A 27211-nucleotide genomic window follows, 5' to 3' on the forward strand; every position below is an offset into this window, starting at 1 on the left:
ACCTCCAATAAGACTTTTGGGAAATTTATAGGCTTGGAGGAGGTGGAGTAGTGGGGAGTGTGTGTGTGTGTGTGTGTGTGTGTGGGGGGTCCATGTCTATTTCCGGACGGTAATGCTTAGCTTGCAGGTCACTGGTGAAGCGAATAAGATTTGGAGGGTTTGCCGGGGCTGGCTGGGGAGAAACGATGTCGCGGCAAATTAAGAGCAGGAATCAGAAGGCTCCTCTCCTAGCTCATTAAAAATTGACCACCATTTGTGTGAAAAGTAAAATACCCATTGTATCTCAGGCCCTTGGTAAAACTGTCACTCACACTTTAGAGAGAGAGTGGAACAGCTCTTGACAGCAGAATCTCTGTTGGGCTTGCTGTTGCTTTTTTTCTTTGTCTTCATTAAACATTAATTTAGGACCCTGCTGACAATGCATGCTAAGATTACAAATTAAACTTAATTCAAAATGTTGAAGATGAAGACAATTCTTTAAGATAAGTCTGCGTTACTACCACAGCGAAATCTGATTTACACAACATATATTTGTAATATGACTACATACAGCATCACCCATGCTCAATATGAAAGATTTTGATCACATTTTAAATTCCTAGTTAGTATTCATAGTCATGTGACCTGAATGGTTGATAAAAAGACCCAGATGAAGAGCTACAGTGTGCCACATTCATCAACTATTCTTTCATGTGCTGCAGTCACTTCTGCAGATAGAACATATAGAAGCCTTAGGGATATGGCTCACCCACGCACACACATAAACACACACAGAAATTCACACACACACCCACACACACTCACTCACTTCTCTCTATCTGTGTGTGTTTTCTCTCTCACACACACACACCCAGTATGGCCTCTGGAGATGAGCAGTCCACACGTGCTGTTAGTTGTTGAGCACATGCCTGCAGTAATACAGTGGTATTAGTGGTTGGCGACTCTCTCGTTTTCTCATTCTCTCTCCCTCTCTCTTTTACATATTACTCATCTAATGCTGCGCCCAATCTAATGCAGCCTCGTCCTTCCCTACAGTGGCCTGCAACCTCCCTCTCCACCACCCCTCCCCTCCTCTCTCTGCTGTTTGTCTTTCTCCCACTCTCTGTATCTATTTAAGCATCCATGCATCTGTGCAGCTCATTCCTCTTCTTGCTGAGATTTCCCCTGAAACAACAGCACCCAGCAAGACCTCTAGCAGCAAACCCACATGCCACACACAACACAGCACAGCACAGCACAGCACAGCACAGCACAGCACAGCACAGCACAGCCAAATGCCTCCTCTGCCTCGCCAGGACATAATCTCCTACATAAGCACTCTCACCATAGTGGGTGCCCTGAAAAGCAAACTCTCAGTGAAGTTGTGAGTTTTTACAGAGAGAGCAAGAGACAGGGAGAGACAGAGAGAGAGGGAGACAGAGAGAGAGGGATAGAGAGAGAGAGAGAAGTAGAGAGAGAGGGAGAGATGATGGGATAAGAGGTGTGCAGAGGGTGAAAGAGTGAAAGTGTTCTCCTGAGCTCTGCGGTCGTGGCCATGTGGGAGGGATGGACTGATTCACCTGGCGGCGATGCTGTGACACAGGCTCCGCCGGGGTCAGACACGAAGCACCATGTTGGCGTTAAAAAAAACCCACAAAAAAGCGCTCTCTTGCCACAGTGTCGGCTCCTCAACCAATCGCAGGGCCCACAGGAACAACATATACTCCTACTCTCCCGCTCAGGGGCACAAAGGACCAGGCCTGCTCGCCAGAATGCGTGGGAAAGTCATTATCATACATTTGGAAAATGAGCAACTCTGCTATTACATTACACCGCCATTAATACGGCAGTGCAGAGAGAGCGACTGGAAGAGCACCAGTATCTAACGTCCTGCTCATCTCCGCTGCACAGAAGGTCTCAGAAATCAACAGTGTCACTACGACTCCCTCAAGTTCCAATCCGATGACTGAGGAGGTCTGCTCAAACTGCTTTACATCAAAGCGCCATAATTAGTCAGTTAGTAACTGAGGGACTGAAGGGCTTGTATGGCCTTGAGCCATGTGTCTGTGAAGCAAAGAGTAATCAGATACAGCACACATGCCCTCTCTGATTGCTATCCACCAGAGGGCCACGATGGGAGTACGACACAGGAAAACACAACGCCCAACATCCTTTCATCACAACACCAACAAGCACAATACTGAGGATGCTCAAGGTCATGAGTCAAGGCTATACTGTATATGGCTTGTGCATCAGGAAAGTCCTCAAGAGCGACAGACAGCTAAAGGACAAACAGAGAGACAGCTAAAAAATAGTCCTTATGATCGCCCTCTGAGTGATCATGTGGTCTATATTCTCAGTAGTGAGAAGAGTCTCCAAGTCTGAATTGCAGTTATTGTGTGTCGACATACTCCTTAGGGAGGACATGTTCGAGCACAACTTGAATGGGCAGCCACAGAAGGTGCCAAAAAGGTGATACCGTGAGGTCACAATACCCTTCACACCTTTGGTGCCACAGAACTCACATCGATCGTGAGGGCCCAGTGCCTCTGTGCCAAGAGGGAAGTGGGAAGTGACATTCCGACTGCCTCAACAGTAAGGTCCATTAAAAGACATTTAGCCTCTGTCTCACACCCCATCACACTCCCCAACACACCACACAACTGGAAGATGTTTTCCCTTTCAAGCCCACAATAAAATTCCTCTTAAAACGTCATGGAATAGAAACACAAGTTTTTTTTTTTTTCGAAAAAGGGAAGGGATAAAAAAAAGCACCGCCTGTCCATACAGAATAGATATCTGGTGAATAAAAAACAGATGAAGGTCGAGTCCTCCTGGGCCAGTTCTGTCTCTGTGAATTCGTTATAGGGGAAGTTGGACAAATGGGCCCCGGCAACCACTGCAACTGCTGCTGCTCCCGATGAGTAATGAAAGTCTCCTTCTCTGGGTAACAGTCATGATCAGGCTCTGCCTCTCTCTGTAAGTCGCTGGCACTTTTCAGGAACTCTTAAAGAGGCGTGTGACTGTGCCTTATGTCAACATGCAGCTATGGGTGCTGGGAAAGGCATTCCTTGAACAAAAGGAACAAGAGCAGCTTATTGTTAATTAATGCATGTTCCGGGTTAGAGGTCTATTTTAACGCCAACACTCTGATGGGGGCATTTATACTTAAATGTTAATGTTTGTACCAAAATAGATACAAAGTTCTCTTGGCCCTAAAATGGAATCTACTCCATTTTTCTTTTATGGTTTTATCGTTCATTTCATTGAGATAACATGTTTGTGCGCATGTACATTTCATGAGCAATTTTCATTTCAGTTAAACTCTGCATGAAACCCTGCATGGATGAAAATGGAGAGTAGCCAGACCTTTTAAATTCCATCTCTAAATTTGATTTCCATGTAACCATTATTTTCATTTGCAATAAATGCAAATGCATACACTGCAATTACTTTAATTCATTTGACAGTGTCACATCACACTAGAATCTTGTCATGTCTACAGATGAGAAGGATTTCTGTTGTACCAATAAAATACAGTTGGCAAACTATTGTTACGAGGTGATTTCAATCAACAAAACTTGCACTTTGGCATGTTTGCACTTTCAGCAGTATCACAAACAGTGGGCCCTGTTTGTGAAAACGCAGTAAGGAAAACCAACTGGGCAGACAGACAAACACACAAATGAAAAGGCCACACACATATAAAATGGTTACAAGTAGCCCTCCCACCAAGCACTTCATCAATGAATAGCCATGGCAAATTCTAAAAACCAGCATTGAAAGACAGAGCAAGAACTCCGAGCTCTCTTCAAAGGGCAAACGCTGTTGTTCCCTCTACGCTCCTGCTGTGAGCAGCCATGTAAGCCATGTACAAATGATTACTCAGAAAATAATCAGTTGCTGTCTGGAGGAAATCGCCAAAATATTCACGAGACAAGCTCCCTTTCTGATCACATAAAATCCAGCTCTAATTGCCTGTGAGTCAGTCGTCTGCATCTGACTGCAAGGCTGGACACAGCAGCGGGCGATGACAGGCCCGACGTTCTATTTGCAAACCAGAGGGCCCCAGGTATCACAGACACATTAGAGTTGGAGTGCTCAGTGGTGTAAAACGCTAAGCATTTTTACAACAACCTACACTTAAAGTTGCATAATGGGTATGAACAAGGGAATGTCTCCAATAAAAGAAGATAAAAAGGTGGGATGGAGGTCAGGTGTAAAAGTGGGAATATCCAGGTCTCATGGAACAGTGACATGATAACTATCAACGCTATAAACAAATCTAAATGAGTGACACAGGACAGGTTAAGTCCTCTGGGCTTTTAAACTGTGTTCTTGACAGCAAGACTGATGAGGAAAATAATGCCTGGTGAGACATGAAGTCTCTCAGCATTGACTTTTTGTTTTGAAACAGAGGAAACCGTCCTCGAAGCCCATTCATCATCCGCTGTGATGTACGCCTGTGTAATACAATGCGCTCGAAAATAACTGCCATCTCTGCAACGGCGAGTTTGAATGCAGTGAATAAACGGTACAGAAATGTTTTGATACATTAACAGCAGACAGTGTTCTTCCATACACACCTCTTTAAGCAAGAAATAGATAACACCTTTTTAAATCACCAGACCGTTGACAATGTGACACAGCTGAATCACCGCGTCGATTATTTATGAACGGGCTCCCTCCCCTGTACGGATCGGGTACCTTGAGTTCGGACGTCACAAGTGGGGCACACTGCTATTATGGTTATACGTTCCCCTCCATGACATAAACGACATTAAAGATTTTAGTTATTTTGAGAGGACAATGCCACATTGCAAATGACCAGTCGTCAGTCTGGTGCGTTCTTAGACAGGGCCAATGGGGCTGCCATTTTTTAAACAGGCTACAAGTTTAATGACGATGACGCAAAAAACATAGCAACCTCTCCAACTGCAGTTTAGCAAACCCACACAAGCCTCCATTCGTTGTTGTGACTGCTGCTATCGCTGATCAGTGGGTTCTCTTTTATGAGGAAATTCGTAATTACAATCATATTCAGTTGATCTGATTATCTAAAGGTTTTACAAAACTCTGCCAAGTGTACGTGAACGGGCCGACAACCCGTTCTCCTCCTTGGTGAGTAGCGTGAAATAGCAGCACAGAATAGACTAGATAAAAGCAATATTAGCCACTGTTGAAAATATTAATTCTATCGTTGGATTTATCCAGATTGTAAAATGTACTATACGTATGTGCAATGTCTGCGGGAAACTGGAGCTAAAACTACTTAGAGAGAGGGTGAATCCAGCTGGATTTTCCTGCAAGTGTTCCTCCACTGCACAAACACCGCATTTATTGCTCTCCTCGAAGGTCCGTGCTATATTAACCTAACAGCCTACCATTAACGTTTTTACTCCTTTTAACGTTTCCAAAGACATGGTATTTTACAGTGTAATCTGTGGATAGTATTATTTCCTATCGATGAGTAGCAATGAACCATTACAGCCAGTTTGACAAGTCGAAAGAGTGCTTCTTCAGCCCACAATGCAAAACGCGCACCTTATGAGATGCATGCCAAGTGTTCTGTCTCACAGCTAGTTCGTGAGGTTAATTATGAATCAATTAATATTAGCCCAAGTAATTTGGCAGATTAATTTTAATTATGTCTAAAATTTTTTGATTTCCATTTATCAAACGTGAATACTGTATAACAATTAAAAGACTAATGACTTAGGTTGGTGATTTCTCATCACGGTGGAAAGACCGCTGCTATGTAGTTCGCCAAAATGACTGCAGGTGTTTTCAGTGGCTGATCATTTTGTCATGATCTTATGAAAACGTATGAGATGAAACAGGCACAGGTGTTATCGAAAACATCCCGTAGACTTTGTACCTCGATTGTGAACGTAATGAGATTTTGTCCCAAATTGCTAAAGGGTTAATGAATGTTCCCAACCATCCAATATTTCCGATGTCATCATATCCCCGTAAATCTACCTATTTCTGTGTAGATTCTCAGTCCTTGTCGTGAAAGGGTTGATTTCGTTTAAAATCCTAAGTTTAGAGAGTCGAGGACTTGTCTTCATACAACCCGATTCGCGTAATTTATGTCTCCAAGGAAGATACAGAGAAGCAATATACGAGAAGTAAAACTACTACACGCGTCGTGACAGACTTTTCATGCAGAAATAATTTCCTCACACAATTACCTTAAAGCGTAATCTCCGGAAACCATTCCCTCTCATTCGCGTCCTTTTTGTACCATGTTCGTGTTTTTTTAGAGGGAAACACTGCAGACGGCAAATATCCCCCAAAACAGAGAACCGAAGCAAGGAAAGAGAATGACTTCAGTCACCAGCCCATCATAATTCGGTCCAACTACCTCGCAGAAAAAATATTTGTCCGTTCCCACTCTTTTTACAGAATAATGTTAATCCATTGCGCTTTTCTCCCAAGAAGCCGAACCTTGAGTTCCTTGTGTATTGCTCCAATAACTCAAAGCCATTAATGGTAAAGAATTAGGTGATTTTTATTCCTCTCCTCACGATTCTGGGTGCCCTGCTTGATAAAATGCCGATATCTCCTCATGTCCCTAATACAGAAAGGATGAACTGTTGTGGGCTGCTCAAAAATGGAGCAAAGGTACACCTAGCGGCCTTGTGCGGAACTCCACCACCAATGCACAATATATATTATTTTAAAGGAACATGGAGTGCATGTACCTCCAATTGAATTAGAATCTCTTATGTCCTACGTTGACTTGATTGTTACGAGGATTTTTCTTTTTTAATGAGAACATAAAAAAATCTTAATGTCCTTTGATTATCAAACAATTCTGTATGCCAACAGCAGCAGACTGTGTGAAGCCCACTGAGACTGTTTTCTTCAACCTCCTTTGCCCATGTATGCCTCCAACTAGAAAACGAGGGAAATTGGACCATCATCAGAAGTGGGTTACCTTGTTTAACCCACATTGAATCAGGCAGCATAATTAATGAATGAATTAATCCTCCTCAACATTGCACACTGCAGAGAGTGCATAATGGAGCCAAGGACTGTGAGGGCCAGCGGGGATGGGGTACACCGGCCCCCCCTTTGAAAAAAGAGCCTGTGAGAGCGCCCTCGCTTGCCCTTACGCATCACTCCCACCGCCACAGGGATATTGTGAGCCAAGACAAAGACAAGTGAACAACAGGGCTGTGGTGTGCTGCTGCACCAAGATCAAATTCAAAAGACATGTCCCAGTGCGTCGCCGCCGCGATTGGCTCGTCAGCCCACTGTAGAATAGCCAAGCTTGTTTTGAGTGGAGCCGCAGTGGTGAGCAGAGCAGAATGCTCTTCTGAGGCTGCATCTCAAGTGTAATCTATGACTAATTGCCCACCAAATTTTGAGCCACCAAAAGGTCATTTCATTTTGCACGAGAAATCCAAACAGGAGATGATAGCTTTGTTCTCACTGAGTCTGCATCATCAAACAGATGTCTGACAGATAGCGGACACATGCCCTTTAAAGAGGGATTTCAATACATGCAGGAAAGGTTTGAGATTTGCAGGATTAAGCTAAAGTCGTAGATCTTCCGTAGGAAAACCACAGAGATATTATTCCTTTGAGAATAACCGAATGATGAAACCTAACCAGTCATAGACATAGTCAATTACAGTATAGGAGCAGAACGGAACTGGACATTTACTCAGCAGTCTTTCTTGTACAATGTCATTGCATCTTACATGATACCATAAATATTGCATGCTATAATTGGTGAGCTCTATTTTTATTAAGCACAAACAGGCAACCTATTGAAAGTTTTAATGCCCTCTTCATATCCCAGCTATTCCAGTCATTAGATTAACCGTTGAGTGAAGAGCTGACCTCGACTGTGATTCATTCCACCCACTGCCACTAAATGTGCTTAGTGGATAGGTCCATCAGTGTCTCCTGCCTTCCACTCCTTTACATTACACTCTCCATCTGCACTCATCCACCAAGATCCATGAGAACAATAGCACATAGAACACTTCCCTGTACCCTCCTCTAGGCAGGCATGCATGCTGTACAAAAATGCTAACACTGGCAAATGCATCTGGAAGTAAACAGGCCATGGGGGCAATTGTGCAGGAGACCACAGCACAAACATGCAAACCCACGGCTCACATAGAGTGAGATATCATCACTGATATCACTCGCGTTGTGTCATATAGAAAAACCATCTGCGAGGGGCCTGTTTCCTGACAGGAGACTCGCCAGCCGCTTTTCCATATGTCCATAACGCGGTTGTCACTCAAGGCGCTCGGCTGCTCCTGGCGCGCATAATTGTTGGCTTTCCAGGCGCGATTGTAGGACAAACGTGCGGACAGATGTTTAGGGAGCTGCAGCGCGGCGCCGGATGAAAGGCTGCGACACACAGAGCGCCGTAGCCCCGAGTGAGAGTGCCGCTTGCCAAGCAGACGCCGGCCGGCCGGTGGTGTAATACCCACTCCACCCTCAGGCAGGCTCGCTGGATCAGCTGGCCCCATGCTCCCCTGAGTCTCCGCAGTGGCTAAAACCCCTTCCTCCCACCCCCCCCCCCCTCCCTGATCCCCTCCACCATCCCTCTCTTCTCCTCCTCCTCCCTGTTCTTCTCTCACTCTCTCTCCCTCTATCCCCACCCGCTGAGCGGGTTGCCTTCCAGCCGTGGAGAAAAATAAAGAAAGAAAAGGGAAGAGGGCTATAAATAACCTACACCACACATGCACGGGCACTGAGCCGCCACAGTTCCCCACTGGTCGCAGCGTACCTGCTGGAAAACTAATGTTAGTCATCTGGGCATTCTGGGCATGGAAGAAAAAAGAAAGGAAAAAAGTGCAGCCTCTCTCTCTCTCTCTCTTTCTTTCTCTCTCCAGATGTGTGGGGTGTTTCAACTCGTTGCTCAGTTTTGGCTCGGGTAATGATACAGGAGGGGGGTTGTGATGAATCCATTACCGAATCATGCAGGGTGGGGGCGATTAGCAAATGGGTCAGATAAAAATCCGTAACTGAATTAATCAGAATGAAAATGGCTCCATTGAAAATTGCGCCCTCCCTGAACACACACAGACATAGACACAGACAAACACACGCACACACACACACACAGTTCTTCTCATTCCTCACAAATCTGTCAAACTGCTCTGTCAACTGACTGTGCAGCAGTGTTTGGGATGATCAAGTACAACTGACCTAGTCCCTGAAAAGTGAGGAGAAGATGTTTTTTCCGTGTTCTGGTTCAGTGCTACGTGGCCAAGCCTGTGCTTTTAAAAGGGAGGAAAAACAAAAGTCAGACATATAAAAGGGTAGGACAGTGAGATAGGGCCAATGCTCTTCCCATTTATGAGACAGACCTATCTTTCGCCTCTCGCTGTTGTCGTTATCCGTTGTCCTCACCTGGTTTTGTTTTGCTTTCACAGTGTGATAAATCACCTCAAAGGCTTGTTGCATGTCTGCAAAATTACAATGTATTCAGCCTTGTCAGATATGAATGAGAAAATGATAAAACAGTAAAACAATCAGCTACTTTTAGACAGGAACTGCGAGATGACGGACTATTAAAACACATGAAAGCCTTCAGAGACTGCCAGGATATGGTGGATTTGTATGGCTTGTTTAGAAGGAAAACAGTTAGTTGCATTTCTGTGCGACACAAAGGCAGTATAGCGTGTTGAAGAATGCAAAGCCTTTTAAGTACTCAGTGAAGACATTTCTTACATTCCTCTTGTACAGTAATATTCATCCCCTCACTCCCTCTTACTCTCTATCTCTCGTTTGCTTCTCTCTATCTGCCATTTTGTTTGTTTGTGGTTGGAGGGAAACATGTTCAGCAAATATGACCCATACTGAGGGAAGATGTGAAGCAGAAGCAGAGAAAAGTGACAGCTTATCGTTTCAGGGGAACAATCATCTGATATCATCAATCCATAATGACCCGGCAGGGTGCAGTGGTGGAGCTTCTGGGTTGATTATTAAGCCGGAATTAAATGCTTTTTGTGGCACCATGCTTCTGATCCTACACAGTGTAAATACCTTTCGGCTGCATCTAAATTCTTATTAGCTGAGGAAACTACATCTTACCCGGGCATACTCCACTGTGAAGTCTCTGCTGGCCATACTTATGATGAATCAGATATTGTAAGTGCCATTTCTGGTAAGGACTCATTTAAGGTGAGGGAGGAGGATGGAGGATGTTTCGGCACTGCAGGATCTCATTTAATACCCAACTGTAGGGCCACAGAGCAAAGCATACGCCTGAGGCAATTACATCAAGATGGTGAGGATGGGGTTGAATTGCCTGGCAAATATTGACCTCTCACTAAATCCTGTTTATACCACACTATGCGGTCAACATGTGTGATGGCAGCAGCCCACTCTGAGTGAATACATTCAGCCATAGGCTGGGGCACCTGCATCATGAGCTGTCCATGGTCCTGAAGATGCATTGAGTACAGCAGACAGCTGTTTCACAAATCTGCTGAGTTTACGTCTGTGCTAACAATGCTATTACGGGTGTGCAGTGTTTGGTTTGCTGTATGACTGTGTTGAAATGCTTTCAAAGCATGTTTATGTTTTCATTTGATTGCAGTCTGTGGATTCTATCTAGACATTAGTTGTGGAGTTTTGAAAAAAATAATAATGGAAAGGCAGATATTTCTAGTTCCCATGGGCAGAGAGTATATTTTCCAAAGACAGGAACTACTAAAAGTACCAGCTGTGGCACCAACTGTGCTCCCATGTCTTCAGGAGCAACACTCATTTGCCACTGCTTGAGGGACGCAGCCAGGTGTCCTGCAGAGTCTCGGAAAAAGCACACAGCTGTGTGCGCTGCCTTTTACAGTCCCCCGGCATTTCACACATGATGACGTCCATTCAAAGCCCTGGCCTGGCCCCTGTCCACCTGACCTCCAGTTTGACTCAGTCCATTACGCCCCCATCCCCGTGGTCCCTGCTCCGCTGATTTAATTCCCATTCTTCACTGTCTGCTTCCATCCTCGTCTAGATAAACGGCGGGACATGCTTAGAGGGACCTGTCACAGGGAGAGACTCTTGCTTTAAAGCACCTCATATTGTTAGTGGCGGCCGATTCTCGGGAAGTTGGCAGCTCACCCGCTGCCTGAATAGTTGTCAGGCTTGTAGATCCCCTCAACCCTGACCCGACCCCTTTTGTAAGATCCGGGGACCCTGCTTGGGTGCGTGTAATAAATAACAAAAACAAGGGGATGGGTGGGGAGAGAGGGTGGTGGCAGGTGTGTGTGTGTGTGTGGGGAGGGGGTGCTTTTGACATTGCTACGTTTCAATCAGAGAGAGTGCAGGGTGTGCATTAACTTTTCCGACCTCGTGTTTCCAGCGAATGATGAGCCCGCATTCAGGTCAGCCTCGCCAAGGCGACTAGTTCTGTGTTGTTGCCTATGAGAGAAAGAGGCAGCCACAGCAGGGAGACCAGGTAGCGCTCGGTCTCCCCTGCTCTCTCTATCCCTCTTTTTCTTTCTTTTTATCTATCTCTCTCTCTCTCCCTCTCTCTCTCTCGCCGAGGTTGATAAATAAAATGTTTTGCGGAATGTGACAGAAAACGCAAGCCTCAACGGCTGTTTCTCATTTGATACAAGGTCGAGAAGATATGGGCTTGTTTCAGGATTCTGTGCGGAGCCCTTCACACACAAAAAAAAAATGGCTGCGACATTGAAACCATATTTGGTGTCCTTGCCAGGGCAGGGGTAAACTACCTCTGCTCTGCACAGGCACTAATTTGTATTCCAGAACGTCCGGTATGCCGGCTTGATCAGGCTGGGTTATGAAGTCAGGCTTTCCATCTTCTTTGATGTAAAAAAAGGAGCTCTTACTTAGTTTTCTGACAACAGAGGGCATAAAAAGTGCTCGGTGCAGAATAATGTATGTATTCCCTCCCCGTGCAGCCCACCTTACTCCATCCTTCTCCTGCGCCCATAAAGGGAAAGAGCCTTGGCTTAAAAACAAAAAGAGGAAAATGCATGAGTTTGTCAACCACATGCTGCTTGGAGATACCTGAGGGATGATCATGTGTTTAAAGCAAGTGAAAAAAGGACATAACAGCACAGCACAGAGGAAGAGGTAGCAGGGAAGGGGAGAGACAGAGCTAAAGAGATTTCGCCTAGAGAACGCCTTTCACTCAACCCCCCCCCCCTCTCTCTCTTAAGTCTCTGTGTTGCTGTAATGTGATAAATACCATGGTCTATTCCTCATAATGATATGTGGAGTTGGCAGGAAAGAGAGGGGGGGGGGGGGTCTGCCTTTCTCATCGGATTACCAAACTTTCTCCACTGATGTAATTGATTGTGACAAGCTGGAATGAGCAACCTCTCTCACAACTGAAAGCCAAGGCGTCTCTCTGTTGTATCACTTACAGGTAGATTTATATGTGTAATGGGGCTGCATCGCACAAAATGCACTCTTAACGGAGGACGATATACGTCAGGATTATCAAAGGGTGAGAATATGTACATCCTGGAGATTTCTCGAGATGGATGAGAAGATCTTATTATGGCAGCATCACTGGATTTCTCTCCACACTCAACAGCCAATTAGGTGGCTAAAGTATGACTTTGGGGCACCATCAGATACGGCGCCCATGTGAAATTAGAATGTGTTTAATGCATTTTCGCCTTTTCAAGCGCTGACCGTGGTGACCGCGGAAACAACATTTAGACGTTTAATTGTAACATTATCTGGATCTTGGCTGTCTGCAGCTTTCCCCCACATCTCTACAACAATGCCACTAATGACTAGAGTCTGGGAGATGATTGCAGGGGAGCAGGAGGGGGTATGAAATGTGGGATTATGTGGGGGTAGGTGGTGAGGGGAATGGCTGCAAAGAAAGTTGCATTGGTAAAAAACAAAACGGTCCCCTCTCTTTCCCAAGAAGTCTCCAACCTTCAGTTGCCATAGAGACTGCTTGGCCTTTGAGAATGGAGAGTGGTGCAGAGTCAAGGAATTAGACCAACAGTGGAAGCCAGGTGAACAGAACCAGGGTGAGAAGAGGAAATCATCAGTGGAGCGAGAAGGACAGATGCCACTCAGGTCCATCAAGGCTCTGAGACAGACTGTGAGGCTTAATGAAGGAGCCGGGGAAGCACAGGTGTTCTTGAAACTGTGCCTCAGGAGACCACTGTCACAGTCACCATCAGAGTCACGACTCATGTCACTAGGACACTGCTAAGATTGAAGCTGCTTGTGAGATAGATAGATAGATAGATAGATAGATAGATAGATAGATAGATAGATAGATGGATAGGTAGATGGATAGATAGATAGATAAAGGAGAGAGAGATGTCCAGCAATAAGGAAACAGGAGGAGAAATACAGAGAAGATAAGCACAGCCCTGACATTCATCAGGTGTGACAGATTCTGTGCAACACTTACCACAAAATAGATCTCACTGTGGAAAAAAGGTAAGTGATTACTCAATCACTAAAGAGCTGCACAGAAATCACTGGAAATTGTCTTATTTTTTTCTCTTTCAATATGTGTTTCGGTGTGTGGGTCTTCCTATCCCTGATCCTGTGTGGTGTTGGCAAGAGCAGAGCAACATTATCCGTCTGTGTGCCCAATAACAAGCCTTCACAGCACACTTTCAGCAGAAAGCCCAGGTATTGACCAGCGCTAATGAGGAACATAACGGCGTATGCTGCGCGCATCACACATGAAAGCAGCAGATGAATGGATGGCAAGTCCGCCCTGCCTGGTGCTCTTCATTAGGCAGTGAGGGCCAGCACTGGGAGAGGGGAAAGGCTCCACACAAAGATGGGGCTACTACCCTGGACTCTGCCTAGTAGCTCCTAGAAGCCTCACTCCCAGGTCCACCCACCGACTTCACCATTACAGCTGTTTTGCCGGGGGGGGGGGTTGCATGCAGGCTTTACAAAGGGCATTTTGCCAATGATTCCACCATTACACGTTCTTACACATGCTTGCTTTCCCCAGCGTTGACAATTTCATTCATCATGCCTGAATAATTCATGGCTGTAACTAGTGCCACACCACTGTATTTTAAATGAAGAATGCATTAAGTTGGTGGTGCTGACATGTTATGAATATTCCTGTTTAAATAAGCTTACTGCATTTCAGCTTAGGCCTACATGTAATTTCCATAGAGCGGTAAGAATGTGCACATTAATCAAGGGACTGCAGTCATGTGATACAGCCGCAGGTTAAATCAAAGAGTCCACTATGGTGTTAAGCCCAATGCTAACTGCAGTTAAACATTTAGGGCCAGATGTGATTTGTGAACGTAGCGTTATCAGTGCCATGGACAAACAGCTGATTGTGAACGCTGTCAGACCCAAGGTTACGTCGTATTTATCAAACTTTCAATTCATAGTGTAATCTGCGGCTTTCTCCGCCACTACCGCAATTTACGAAGGTCTACAACTGAACGGAATAGCCTAGCCTACATACAAGCGCAGTTGAATAAAGTTGACAACATTAAAAAGAATCAAATGTTTAGCGATCATGAAATAATACCATACATGATAAGATGTCAACAAGCATGGAGATAATGAAGATCAGTAGTTCTACTCAAACTACTTGTGCACTTAGGCTAGTAGGAAAGTTTAAATGAATGACGTGAAAGTAAAGACATTCGAAAGGCCAACGAAAGTTAAGGTTGCTTTTGATAGTACAAAGACACAAAACTGGTGCTCTAAATAGCGATTCTGTTGTCTTTGAAAGGAGCCCGGGAGAGCTCACTTTAAGTGAACATTTTTCTGGTCGTGATAATTTGTGAGCACGTTTTTAATTTAGCCCCTCGAATTAATAAAACGTGAGCACGTTTTCCTTTAATTGAGCCCTCGAATTAATACAACGTGACCCCGTTGTAGGCCTAAATTGAGCTCTCGAAATATGTATTTCGTGCTCACATTTAGTCATTCCCGACATTTTCTCACCGCTCACTATGCTGTGGTGGCAACTTCGTTGTTTGACATGGACTAGGCCTACAGCTGTCTGTAACAGTTCATATTGGTAATGTGATAATAACCGTAGGCAGCTAATTAAAGACTTTAGGTGGTCATGGTTTATAGCGGACTCTTACTCTTTGTAGCAGGGGCACCTGTGGTGTCAACTGCCAGCTATGGAGACCCATAATGGGGAAATTCTACTAGGCTACAAAGGCTACTCGGGCTCTGTTGTAATGACCGGTTTCCACTATCTCCTGGATTGTTGACTTAACTGTGAGATCTAGCAATCAAAGCACATCACAGCGACAAGCTCCCTAACAATTACAACACGTAGACCTACTGTTGGTACAAATAGGCTACTGCGTATTAGTAGTAGCCTAATACCCACCCAATACAATAAGGTTCCCCTATATCGCCCGATGGGCCTCACCATATAACCCACCCGCACACCAATGATGCACACAACGAGATAAGCTTTGATACGGACTATGAAACGGGAGACATAAACAGTGGCGTTCACGATGCTCAGCTTCTCAGGCTACTAACACTCAAAACTTCGGCAAACATTCAGCTGGACGATGATGGCAAGGGGCCTGTGCAAACACACACAATAATCTGCTCTCCCACCTACAGCCTACCTAACGGGGCTATATCCACTGATCTATAAAGAACAGTTCTTTATAGATCAGTGGCTATATCCAGGTGCACTGCAATCAATGAGATTCCCTCTACGTCACTACGAGCGACACACCTCCCGACGTCATTCCCAGGGATACCCCTTGACACCACACTACCTTTTTGTGCACACAATTTAATTTCTTCGAGCCCACGTTTTAATTATTCGTGGGTGCATTTTAGTAGATCGAGATCTCGAATATACTATAACGTGCTCATGTTTACATGTGTCAAGACAATATTGAATGCACGTTTTACAAATTGTGGCCACGTTTAAGTATATCGTGCACACAATGTTGTATAACCATGTTCACAAATTGTGCTCTCGTTTTAATAAATCGTGCCCTCGTTTTAGTAAATCATGCGCTCGTTTTAGTAAATAGTGCACTCGTTTAATAAATTGTGCCCTCGTTTTACTATGCTTAAAATGAGAGCTCAATTTAGTAAAATGAGCTCACACACTATAGTAAAATGAGAGCACAATATAGTAAATTGTGCACACGATTTAGTAAACCGAGCGCACAATTTAGTAAAACGAGCGTACGATTTAGTAAAACGAGTGCACAATATAGTTAAACGAGAGCACACTTTAGTTAAACGAGAGCACAATTTAGTAAAACCACATTCTCTCAACATGCAAAACATTTTGCATGACCCCTCTAGGGCTCCGTAGTTCTCTTATTGACGCATTGAACTGCAATTTGGATTAACACCTTTTACAAGGCGTGAGTATTTAGGCGCAGAATAGACGTGCGCTTTCACGAGCAGTCTTTGTACATACTGTGGAATACATAATTAGGCGCTCTTTGTTTCCCCTCCCATCCCTTTACGCTAAACTTGCACTTTCCCCTGGATCCTCCCATGAATGCATATGCATGACACAAAAAACGCAATTTGCCTTTTTCAGCTCCCGACAGGCAGTTTGCGCTTTTACATCATTGTGGCTTGTTTGTACATACCTCGCAATGATTTTACACACACGTTGCGAAACAAATACGCCTGCAGTGGCATAAGTACATCTGGACCTTCATTTCTTTTGCAGTGTTCATCATCTGATGACAGTTTTTGTAAGTATGGAGTTAAATCAAGGTCTTTCATATTTTGAGGTTGTGGAAAGCGAAAGATGTTCACATATGTAATACGTTTTTGTAGTTGCGTAAAATATTTTGTTTATGTGTGAAAACGTTTTGTGCATTTTAATATCATTTGCAAATGCATTCCTCCTCGCGGTACAAAATATGACCGCCGCTCAGTGATGTACATCCGTTCCGCGAAAATAAATCACACTAATCAATTTGTCTCCATCTTTTACTCCATCCCCCACTCTTGAAACTTTTGTGTATGCTTGTTTGGCATGCCTGTGTGTGTGTGTGTGTGTGTGTGCGGCTGCACAGAAAGTAGCCTACTGGCGCTGAAAATGTGAAAAGATTGTAGAATAGCCAAAGAAGTATCTCTAAATCTCTAAACAATCACAAGTAGGGCAGTTCATCACAGTTCATCCATTGCAACTGGATTGATGAAAGGTCACTTACACCTGTAGGCTACATTGTATTTGGGAAAAGCAAAAGGTATCAGCATACAATATTTATTACAGTGCATGAAAATGCACTGTACTGTTCTTCCTAGGCTTCTTCTTCTTCTTCTACTTTTCTTCTAACGCAGTTAATGCAGCTTCAACCGTTTAACGTAGAAACTTCATTCAAACTATGTTACTCAGGTCTTACTTAGGACATCTGGGCAATGTATTTTTCATCTTTGTAACTTTTATACTTTTTAAACTATTTATTAAAAACTACTCAAAAACATTGAGAAACTACTAAAAACATTAGGCTGATGACATCACAATGGGCTAATTAACTTGATTTGCACCTGTATCAACTTCCAGCTGCTCATCTAGGCCCCATCAAAGAGCCAGTTAAAGGTCCAGTATGTAGGAAATAATGGAAAATAAACTGTAACCATTCCAAAAATGATCACCATATGTTGTCAGAGAGTGAGGAAACACGATGAATTGAAGTAATGGCTTATTTGACAACATTACTCTAACCCGTGAAACCCCGTAAAACCCATAAAAAAAATCAGTTACGGGCGGAATCTCTTGGAATTTTCGTTTATGTTTTGAACGATTAATTCTAGAATAGCGTATTAATAAATAGCGCGTCCTCCTATTTGGGTTGCCAAATTAGCAAAGGCCAACTGTCAACAGCTGTCAGTTGTAGTCATGAACGCCTACAAGAGGCAGGCACATTTCCAAAATTAAAACAAGAAACAAATTAAGTGGACATCGGAGGAGCTTCCTGAGATGGTGACGTCTTCGTCAAACGAAGAATATCAAGTCTGACGCAGAGCTGGCCATATTTCTCCACAACAGGTAGCCTATGCTAAACTTCATCTGCATCGCTAACTTCAGCTAAATATGTTACGTTGGTTAGAGAGGTATTTTTTGTTTTCACTGTTTCCGTAATGTGTAGCTGGGTCATGGTTGGAGAAACGTTAAAGCAGCTGCAGGTCAACTAACGTTAGCTAAGTCTTCATTACATCTGGCAACCCAGAAGAGGCTCGCGTCTGGTAGTCTTGAGAACGTTCACCAGTGTTTTGATTTTGGCCTACAGAACGTTCGTTAACAATCCTACAAATCGCACCTTTAAACTGATTGATTGATTGATTAAACTATTAATTAAAAACTATTAGGCCTTTATGACCATCACAGCAATTAGAATCTTGTGCCAGGTGGCCAGGCCACCTGCATCAACTGTCAGTTTCTCTGGTGAATCTTTGATACAGTCTCCTTCTCTTAAGATTAGCCTACACATCCTGTTCAACTGTTTCAACTGTTCAGTCATTCCAACTATTTTAAACCTCATCTACCTAGCAAATAATTTTACCATTTAAACTATCCACCTATATTAAACCTCATCTACCTAGCAAATAATTTAACCATTTAAACTATCCACCTATTTAACTGTTCAGTCATTCTAACTATATTAAACCTCATCTACCTAGCAACCAATATAGTTTGTTTTTACTCTGTATGATATTTTACATCATATTTTTTGCATTTTCATGCAATGTATTTCCTTCAGGAAATGCTTTTCTAGTTTATTTATTTATTTATTAATAAACAAAAACATCTCTGTCAGTTCCATGCCGTTTTCAACAGCTATCAAAAACAAAGGTCATTTTTGGATGGATGGAGTTTTAGTCATCTTTAGTTCATGTGATACTTTATTGTCAATGCACAAATTAAGTAACAGTAGTCTGAAACGAAATGCTGTTTTACATCTAACCAGTGGTGCAAATAACTGACATGTCCAAATGGGCCTAGACTGATAGACTGTTCATACACATTTTAACGGGCCAAAGTTGAAGAGCTGTTGTCCGTTGTTGTTCGTGCAAAATATAGGCTGATTCATGTTCCCTTGCATTGTGTAACTGAGGTCCATGGCTTGTCTGGCTTTCACCAGACAAAGCTTAATCTTTTAAGAAAATCAAAAAATAAATAACGGGCAGATCAGGCTGGGTTCACCCAGCCTAGTCCATAGGCGCCCGATATTGTTTAATTTTCCGATTGAGATATCCACGCTCTGGCTATTCTAAATGCAAAAATGCATCATGTTATGACAAAACTGTAACTAACAAATTAGATCCTAATAGAAAGCTGGTAGCTTCCCTAAGCTACAGGTAGGCCTATAAGGTAGGCCTATTTATAACATAAATTGTCAATAGGCTATGCTGGCGACACAAATAAAATCTCCTTTGGAAACCAATGGCTTACGCCTTACAGTATCAAGCGGACTTAAACTGCCATATCGTGCGAAAAGTTGTAATAAAATTCACGCAGCTCCATGAGTCAAGGAAAGCGCAAATGAAGTAGCCACTTCTAAATGGGACCCACTACACAATAGCTTAAGGTGTGTTGCTAAAGCAGCCATAATGAAATGAAGGTGTCATTGTTTGGATACTTTACACACACGTGCTTTTTAATCTCACAGACTACAACTACCAAGCTGGAATCAAAGCACATCGATTCCCCTCTCACACCCTGCACGCACTTAAAACAAATAAACAGGCGTCTCAGTCTCACGCATGTATAGGCAAAACTGTATCAGACCGGTGTAACGTTGGTAAATCTTCCATTGCACAGAATGATTTTTGTAGCACGTGCAACAAATGACAGTCGAAAGATACATTTACAGTGCTACTATCAACTTGCTTGGTATAACCTCCATAGCCTCCATCACTCAACCAACCTAACGGTAACATTATTGTACCTAGGTCCTTACTGATATTATAAGATTAACGTACCTGCAGTAAAAACCAAGCATGTCCGATAAACATTCTCAGATTTATTTCGGCTTCAAAAAGAAATGGGAATTACATTTCATGTGAACATCGTCCTATCCTTATTAGACGTTCTCTGCGGTAAACTACAGTCCTTGTAGGAACTAGGAGGCGTCCATTGTTTTTCCAACCCACTTTTAACTTCCAACAAAATTACGTCTCACTGCAACGATGCGCCATCTAGTGGACAAACGACTACTTATCGCCAATACTGGAAATGCAGCCTTGATGATGATGATGAATATTTGACTTTCTTTTAATCCTACTGAATTTGTAATTATGTATCAGCCGTTCTAATACCGATAGTATGTGCGTGCCTGTTTGTGTGTGCATGTGTATATGTGTGCACCGCCATCTACAGGCCAATGAGTGTACAGTCACTAAATGTACACATAACCTAAATTTCTTTAGACCCCCCCATGGATGAAACTTGGCATACCCCCAGAGAATGCCAGGTCAATCATACACATAAAATTTGGTGCAGTTCTGAACATCTTAACTGAAAATAGGGGCGATTAAAGCAGAATGATATTGCATTTTCATTTTTTACCGGGGGGGGGGGGTGCAAATCACAAATGAGTGATTATGGGCCAGGTTGATGTGGGCCCTTGAGACCAACATACCATAAAAAATTCTTCATCCTCGGTGCCACGGTTAAGGTAATTATTTAGGAAAAAATGCTTTTTTTGCGGTGCGGGGGGCCCAGCACGGGGGGAGTGGCCCCCGGGGACGAAACAAAATTTTTCCGTAAAAGTCTAGTGGGGCTACATACCCACCAAATTTTATGTGCACCGGTGTTTCGGTGTCCCGGGTATCGTTGACCAAAAATTCAGGAAGTAGATGACAGGGGGAAAAAACAATCATTATATGACCGCTTCGCTAGCGGTGGTCATAATAATAGTTTATTTCTATAGCTGTAAAACATATTTACACATGTAAATTATTTATTCACATGCATAAACTATTTCTTTAAAGGTACAGATATTGTTTTTGCACAAATTATTTGACATAGCTGCAAAACTACTACACATGCGAACATCTTTTCATAAGTTCAAACATTATTGGCCCCATTATTTTAACTCCATACATAGATGTGTATAAAACTTTATTTAGCAATCTGCCAAATTTCAAGCCCTACAAATGACTAGCCAGATTTGAAAGATAAGAGGAAACAGTGGTGTTAATGTAAGGATTTTGTGAGATGACACTCTCACAGTGACAGCATAGGTGGAATTTGATACGCAGAGAATGAATTATTATTGCAAAAGACACATTAGAACATATGCTGAAGGTCAGCAATTTCAAGAGATGTACACATATGCATACCAGTGTTGCGCGGGTTTGGTCACAAGTGGCCCGCGGTCGCCCGATATTTTAATCAACCCGACCGCAACTCGGACCGCGAATATTAATTAGGACAAAATTATACCCGACCCGCGATCCGACCCGCTTATTTACAAAAGGTGTGCTTTTGGTTATAGCCTGCATGCAGTGTGACAGTATAGGTCATTTCTGTAAATCAAACTAATTTATTTGCGAAACTTTATGCAGTAGAACTACACGCAGTAGGCATGCAGGACATTTGCGCAGGAGAGAGAATGAAAATAAGAGCGCAAGCACGCACGCAACCACCAAGGATTAGAACGCTAGGATAAGATTTGAAGGCCATGGACATCTTACATAGCCTACATCTTTCTTTCGAAAACAGAAATGGTGAGGCAAGGTAGGCAAGAGAGATACATTGCTGGTCAAAACGTTTAAGAACTGGTTTATAATGCTGAATGAAGCACAAAGCTTTACTAAAGCACATCCACTGTTTAAAGTCACAAACACAACGAACTAAGGTAACTTTTATGCATGTACCTATGCACGAACCTATACTGTACATACCATATGGCTGTGTAGTCTGTGCCATAACATTTATTCCTGCAGGCTGCCTGTTTTGGCTGTCATACTTTTAAATGGCTTCGCAAGAAGTAGGCCTATAGACCATAACTTGTACTACTGTCATCTTCTTTAAGAACTTTTCCCAATATTTCCCATAGCCTATATCGCTTTCCCTGAAGGGGTGTCTTTATTATTTTAACTCGCGTCTTCAGCTTCTTTACTGTTGACTATACTGTATTGATGCTTTACTGATGCTAGCCTTCTCGTGATTTTCTAAGTAGGCCTATTTGTAGAAAATATATATTTAATTAATTTTAACTGACCCGTCCGCAAATGACCCGAATATCATTAAAATATTTTGTTTATGACTCATAACCGCGGGTGACCGCGGTCATCCGCGGGCAACCGCTTAATTTCGGGCAGACCGCGCAACACTGATGCATACATACATACATACATACAAACATACATATACATACACATACACGTAGACTTACACACATATACACATAGATATACACACATATACGCGTAGACACATATATACACGTAGACATATGCACACATACAAATACACATACACATTCACATACAGCTACACAGCAAAGGTAGAGTAGGAATAGTGGTCTTTTGGTCACTAAAATTAATGCCAAAACTCTACCCTGGAACAAAGAATCGAGTGAGTCTCATGGATGCACACAAACCGTGTCACATCCAAAAACACAGAAATGAGTTATATAGTGGTAGGATACCCAATGTGAACAGCACAGAGAAGAAAGGCTTCAGGGAATAGGCACAGGAAGTAACTCATTCAAAATTATACACATTCATGGCTGCTGAATACAAGTTTAACAAAAAATAATTGTTTTTGCCTAGCCTGGCCATGAAAAGAACTTGCCCTTTTTCAATGGCGCATTTCATTAAATAATTTGCACTGCTTTGTACAGACCCACTCCACCTGAAAGTTATGAGCTAGGAGCTACTGAGGTAAGCAGAGCATCTCTATTTTGTTGTCATAGTGGCTTAGTGGATGACCTTGCCCTTTTTGTGATTGCCAGAACCTTCTGAGGAGGTCCTCACCAGCTGAAGGATCTGAACACCCTGGCGTGGGTCTGCTCTCTCAGTGATCAGTGGCACTGGTACCTTGCAATCATCAGTCAGCACCGCTGACAATCAGCAGCAGTAAGAGCTGAAAACCCAGAACCTGTGTAAGCCTTGCTGTAAAATGAAGCTCATTGTAAAAATAAGGTATATGATACAGTATGTGATTTATTACAGGAACTAAAACCCACATAGACTTGTATAAATCACCTGCTTTGTTACTCTTTCAATCTCATGAGTGTACTGTATGTGTTATATGTGCAACAGCAGTATTCAGTCTTGAACAGTTCGTTCTATTTTTCTGCACTTGTTTCACAGTTCAGTGCTGTTAAAGTTTATAATAAATAAATAAATAACCATTGCTAAATTTCATTCGTCTGAAGTGTTTCCCCAAATTAAAGCAGGACAAAATTGTGTAATTTCATTCTCCTGTGCAATTATCAGAAAACCATTCATAACGGCCCTGAAGAAATTAAACTAGTCCTGTTAACCTGTAGCTGAAATGCACACCCAGTAATAATTTAATTATTACAAACAACTGGAATTGGCTGAGGATTGATTTCCAAAGTACTTACATTAAAACTATAATAGGTATTTTTAATTAACCAATTAAATATTACCATCATCTTAAATAAAGAGGAAAGGGCTTTTTTGATGCATGCAATGCATGCATTTAAAATATGTGTGAATTAATGTGTTGGATAGCCTACCCCAAGAAGGATGTTCATTTGTTCCACTGTATCCAAACCGAGTTTGGTCTCTGAAATAATAGCAATCCAAAGCTAACTACACCAATTCAGAAATGTACTGAATCTACATAAAAATAACTTTTACCTCAAGAAAGGCCATTGCAACTTCCCACACAGGTTTTTCAATTACTATGTACAGTATTGTTTCTTTCCAACTACAGCCTCAGGCCTCAGAAAGGAACAAGACAGGGGATTGTGGTATTCTATTCTCAGTCTGACTATAAAGAAGGTATCTTAAGCTTCCCACTCAATGAGGGGGTTTCCTGTTATGCCATTTTCAAAATTAAGCAAATAAATGTGCCCCCCAGGCAATAATAATAATAATAATAATAATAATATTTACTCACCATCATAAATCACACTCAGATGGAAGTATATTGTAACAGGTTGCACAGGATGCTGCAATCAATTTTTTTTCATCTAATGTGGAAAATATCAGTCCACAGTATGAAATACAGTTCTCTATGGCATAATCCCCAAACCCATTGCATCTAACAGGTTGCCTGATTCTTTGTTATCCAGAGCCAGTCTACCTCAAACTCTTCCCTGACTACTGTCACCTCACAAAGACCACTGGCTGTTACCTTGCAGCCGACTGCTACATACTCCTTATAAAAAAAATATGTTCAACCTGTATTCTTTCACACAAGCTTACATCACAGACCACTTGGAGGTGCAAAACAATATCAGAATTTTGGTTGATTTGACCATCAGTTAACTTCGAACCAGGCACAAACAATAGGAGAGATTAAAGGGATATTCCACCATTTGGGGAATTACGTTCATTTTCCACCTCCCCACGAGTTTAAAGGTACTGTAAGTGATGCTGGGTAATGTCACTTCTGTTGACTTTCAAACAAAAGAGAGCTAGCTCGCTACTCCCCCCCCTCCCTCCCGTGCAATTGAAACTCTCCTAAACACGCATCTCGTTTGTAATTTGCTGGAACTGTTTATGTTTTTATGGGCTAGGTTTGCCCAGGTTGTTTTTGTTGCCGTCTTTGGAGCCTGGGCTGTCCACAGAGATCACGTTTTTTACAGTGTATTCAGGACACCGACAGCTAGCGGTTGGTTAGGTGATGTTTGCAATAAGTGACATAAAATGTTTTAGCCTAAAAAACGCATTGTATCGCTTAGAGCACCTTTAAACAATTGATTTTTACCTTTCTCCAGTTCATCCAGCCGTTCTGAGTCTGACGATACCACTTTGTATCTGTGTCTGTGTATGTGTGTGTGTATGTGTGTGTGTGTGTGTGTGTGTGTGTGTGTGTGTTCCCATCTGTGTGACCATGAAAAGCTGTGAATGGTGAGGGTTGATGCAAAAGACTATGGAGTACATGAAGTAAATAACAATAAGTAATCAATATCTCTATTTCCAGAGCATGACAAAGTAGTATAAGGATGACAGTACACTCACCAGAATATGACTAGTTCAATGTATTAATTTATGAAACTGTAAAGCACAGAAAACTGTAAAGCACAGATGGCAAAACAATATTTTCATTAGATCTACAATTACACTTTACAGTAAGGGTACATGAATTATCATGAATTCGTGCATGAATTAATTAATGATTTATATATTACTATATTCCTTAATATTTCATGAATCATCAGGAATTGACATTAATTTAGTTAACACATCAACTAAAGCATTAGGTGCAGTGGGCACATAATTATGAATTATGATTTATTAAAAATTATCATGATGATTTCTTTTTCTGTCAAATATGGTCAGCACTATTCAAATTCTGATTTGAACACAACTTGTGCAGTTCTCTAAACACATCATTATTCCCAACTTTAGTTGAGGGGCCACAGACATGATGAACTCATGAGAAATGAACCTTAAATTAATGTAATCATGATTAATAAATCATAATGATGTAACCACCTAATGCTTTAGTTGATGTGTTGTTCATACATGAGGTCATGAATGAGAGACTATGAACTCATGTCAATTCCTGATGATTCATAAGATATAAATGAATGGAGTAATGCATAAATCATGAATTAATTCATGCATGAATTCATGTTAATTCAAGTAGCTTTACCGTAAAGTACCCTCTACTTCATGCCTTATCATGGTGGCACATGAATGAAGGTAAACTTGTGGTGAAAAAGAAGAAACTGAAGAAGTGAAAATGGAAGACAATGCAAGGCATATGTTGTTTTACTGGGGGTAAATGCATAATTTCTACCTCTTTTTATTAAGAGTAGGGGTGGGTGATATATCGTCTGCGATAATATCGTGATTGTTGTTTTAACGATGTGCAATTTGACATTATCTAGTATTTAAATTAGCCTACTTATGGGGAAAAACACTCGACATCACTGCATTGAAGACTCATATATTCCCAGGAGGTGTATGCGGGAGAAGCCCCTGGCTGCAGCAGAGCAAGTGTCACGTGATCACTAGTGGGTCACAATGTTGTTCCACACACGCCTAACAAAGAACTATTCTCAAGTAACTCTTTTGTAAATGGACTGAATTTCACTCTAAATATCTACGTTTACTGTACCGATTATGCTAACCGTTAGCATCTCTATTGGATTTCTCATACATTAGCCATAAGCTAACACATTAGTTTCTATTCTGTAACTTGGAATGCTAGCCTACATGAGTGCTCTTAAACAAAACATAGAAGGAGATAACTGATATGTAGGCTACTCTGTTGGTCTGCTTAGTTTTACAGTGAATCCTATGTAAAGGTTTGAAAGGAACTTCAGCTTCAGACTTTCTCTTGGGAAACTGTTAGGCCTATTCATCTTCTCTAATGTAGCTGGCTAGACCATGTCATTGCCACACACCCAAGTTGGGGCAGAATTGGAAATGTGTCATAGAGTGACAATGCATTGGTTGATTTGGTTAAAAAGTCACAGGTTAGGTTATTGGTTATTATTGTAATGATGCTATTCATAAATAATGAGCTGTAAAGTAACTCAGACTTTAACAAAAAAAATTTTTAAAGGATATCGACTAATTATCGTTATCGTCAAAATCACAAAAAATATTGAGATATTATTTTTGTCCATATCACCCACCCCCTATTTAAGAGTATTCTTTTTTCAGTTACACAGATATCGTGATGTATCGTATAATTGCATCATTATCATGGGCAACATATTGTGGCAATGACAATGAGCAAAAGAGACTGCAAGCACGTTTTTGAGTACAACTACAGTAAACACTAGCAAATCTGAGTAGAGCTGGAAAGTGAAGGCAATATCAGGCTCTGCATGCACTATTTTAATCTGTGAGAATTATGAATTGAGGAAGATTTAAAGTGAGAAAACTAAACTTGTATTAAATCCCTGCAATGAAATCCATACCCAACAACATTAAATAAAAAAAAAAGGATATGTGAACAAATCTTTGCTAAATGCCCTATGGCGTAACACTCTTTGGTGATTTTTTTTTAACAGTAATCCCAACACTTTCCCACTCACTGAAGAAATCTTTTTCTTCTGTCAGTTATCTTTCTTGATGCACTCAATTTCAGAACTGTAGGATATTGAGGAACAAAACGCAGTGTCCTCCTGACTGACTTTGTTGACTA

This window comes from Alosa pseudoharengus, unplaced genomic scaffold (genome assembly GCF_046254945.1).
Source record: "Alosa pseudoharengus isolate Yale_2024_CS ecotype anadromous, Long Island Sound unplaced genomic scaffold, YU_APseudo_1.1 YU_APseudo_1.1_scf_11, whole genome shotgun sequence".
NCBI classification, from domain to species: domain Eukaryota; kingdom Metazoa; phylum Chordata; class Actinopteri; order Clupeiformes; family Clupeidae; genus Alosa; species Alosa pseudoharengus.